The sequence below is a fragment of the Oratosquilla oratoria genome, unplaced genomic scaffold, assembly GCF_046742065.1.
Source record: "Oratosquilla oratoria isolate Oo_2021 unplaced genomic scaffold, ASM4674206v1 SCAFFOLD144, whole genome shotgun sequence".
Classification (NCBI taxonomy): domain Eukaryota; kingdom Metazoa; phylum Arthropoda; class Malacostraca; order Stomatopoda; family Squillidae; genus Oratosquilla; species Oratosquilla oratoria.
In genome coordinates this window covers 17,501-20,000 of record NW_027467500.1, presented here as the reverse complement: position 1 = coordinate 20,000, position 2,500 = coordinate 17,501, and the positions used below count along the sequence as shown (strand labels likewise).

Sequence of the window (2,500 nt, the reverse complement as noted above, 5' to 3'; positions counted from 1 at the left end):
TGCCACGAAGTGTAGTATTCCGGTTTATGAGTGGGACAAACCCAAAGAAAAAAAAAGGCGTGTGTGTGTGTGTGTGTGTGTGTCACTTTTCCGTTTATCATGACCTTCATCGTGCTATTTTATTCCCAATCCCACTCCCACTCATTATCATTATCATTCAGGGAGTCCCATGGGACTTGAGTGAGTAACAACGTTTATAAATATAAACTTTATGATAGATATACTATGTCACTATCACCGTATAGTATAAATCACAGCAAATAAGTTTCTATATCAAGATGAATATAATTTAGAGCTCTTACCTCTATTCAGTAGACGAAGGCAGTGACTTGAAATGCAGAAGATTGTGACGTCATGTCGTCATTGCTTGGAACAGTACGTAATATTCTAATATACTCATTATGCCTCATAGATGCTAATTCAGGAGTTGGCTATACTTTTAGATAATGAATATGTATATTTTTTTTAATATTAATGGTCAGAAAATATGTAATTCGAAAAGTGGAAATTAAAAATTTGGCAAATTTGAAAATTAGCAGTCGTGACATCACGCGCTCAGAGCTGGGTTCCTTAGGACCCACAGAGCTGATGTTGTGACGTCATGTCTCTTCTGATTGGCTAGTTCTCAGTTGTGACGTCATATCTCTTCTTCTGACCTCTTCTTCTTATTGGCTAGTCCTCAGTTGTGAGGTCATTTCTCTTCTTCTGATTGGCTGGTCCTCAGTCGTAACGTAATATCTCTTCTTCTGATTGGCAGGGTGACGGTTTCAAGCAAGCAAGCGTGATGACAAACAAGATTATCAGACTTTTATAAATATATAGATTTATGGAAAATGAATTCTACGGCCTTTTTTCATTAGGCTCCTCGTAGCATTTATATATATATTTTCTAGTACCAGCTGCCCGCCACACCTTCTTCCATATCCTTCACGACATTATAGAGTAGTATTCGGTGATAAGGAATTACTGATTAATAAGTTCAGCACTGAGGTTGTAAATATTAGAGAAAAAAAAATCATCACACTGACTCCCACTTCCCGACGGAAAAAAAACAACAACATTAGCAATATCGCACTTATTTTTTCATAATGAGGACCTATGCCTTTCCTTGGCGAATCCTTTGTTTAATAGCACTTGTGTTGACCTTTCTATTTCCGTGTGAACTTTTGTCCATATGCTAGAGTGGATAAGAGTTCTCTTTAGATTGGCACTACTGGTAGAACTTTTGTACCTTTATGGACATTCATTTCTTACGTTCATTGACTGACCGGTGTCTGCAGGTTTTACAAAGGTATCTGTGCTGAATTTCTCTTCTTGTTGCTTAACGAGAATGTCAAGGAATGTCAGCAATAATTATTCAAAAATGTTAGTTTGAGTAAGCTTCCGGAGACATCCGATATCGTGATTCTTGACCAAGCGATGAGTATCTCTATCTGTGTGGCCTTAGTACCCTATGTAAACAAAGTTCCTTTGGGTTGAATCAAGCAAGAACTATGAAGTATGCAACTGTTGAAGTTCTTCCTCGAGATAAGGTTAATCATTTCCGTTGAAAGGTCATCATTTTGGAAAAATAATGCTTAGGTAAAGAGTTGTTGTTATATGAACTGGAAAAATTATTAGACGAAAAAAGAAGATCATAAAATTGTTCATATTTTACTTTTCACCATGATCTGATTTTAATGACAAGCTTCAGCATAGCAATGGTATTTTCCCTCGTCTTAAATGTATCAATATCTAATAAAATAACTTGAGGGTGATAACACTAGTCAACAAATATTAACTTTGTCTCTGCTACTTGAGTAACTGTTGATGTATGCCACTAATTTTGGTGCGCTGATTCCAAATCTGTGCTCAGATTTGTCCTAGCACGTAAGTCTCCTGAGTTACGTAACTTGGCCATACGGTTCACTCTGCCACCATTAATGATACAATTATATTACAAGTTTGAGAATAATGAAACCCAGACAATATATGTTTTATATATGAAAGAGATAATACTCACCTAGTTATAAATTTCTTCAAAAATGTTTGAGACTCTTGCTCTTGCGTTTGTTCGTGGATGTAGGATACTCCCGTTGCAGGAACCAGCAGCAGTCACCCATTATGTTTTCGTTGAAGCGGCCTTGATACCTTCTTTCCATTCTTGTGATATCTTGGTGAAACCTTTCACCATGTTCATCACTAATATCACCCATATTAGATGGAAAGAAATGTAGATGCAAATGCAAGAAATGCATCTTAAGAGACATCCGACACCCCATTCGTTGATAGGCCTTTAGCATGTTGTCCATAGTTCTTCATAGTTATCAGCCCATTGGTTACCAAGGAAGTTCTGCACTACATGGACAAATGAATCCCATGCTACCAACTCAAGCGGAGATAGTTTATTTCTGAACTCTCTGTCATGTATCAATTCTCTAATCTCCGGCCCTACAAAAATGCAAGTTTTAAGTTTAGCATCGGTTTTCTTTGCACCAAATTTCTATTTGAGATACTGGAA

General features: G+C 37.0%; 1 protein-coding gene across 1 annotated transcript in view; it reads left to right on the top strand.

Annotated features, from left to right (window-relative positions):
- LOC143022705 (uncharacterized) overlaps nucleotides 1-2,500 on the top strand; it is a 22,991-nt gene that overhangs the window by 3,857 nt on the left and 16,634 nt on the right. The window lies entirely within an intron of this gene.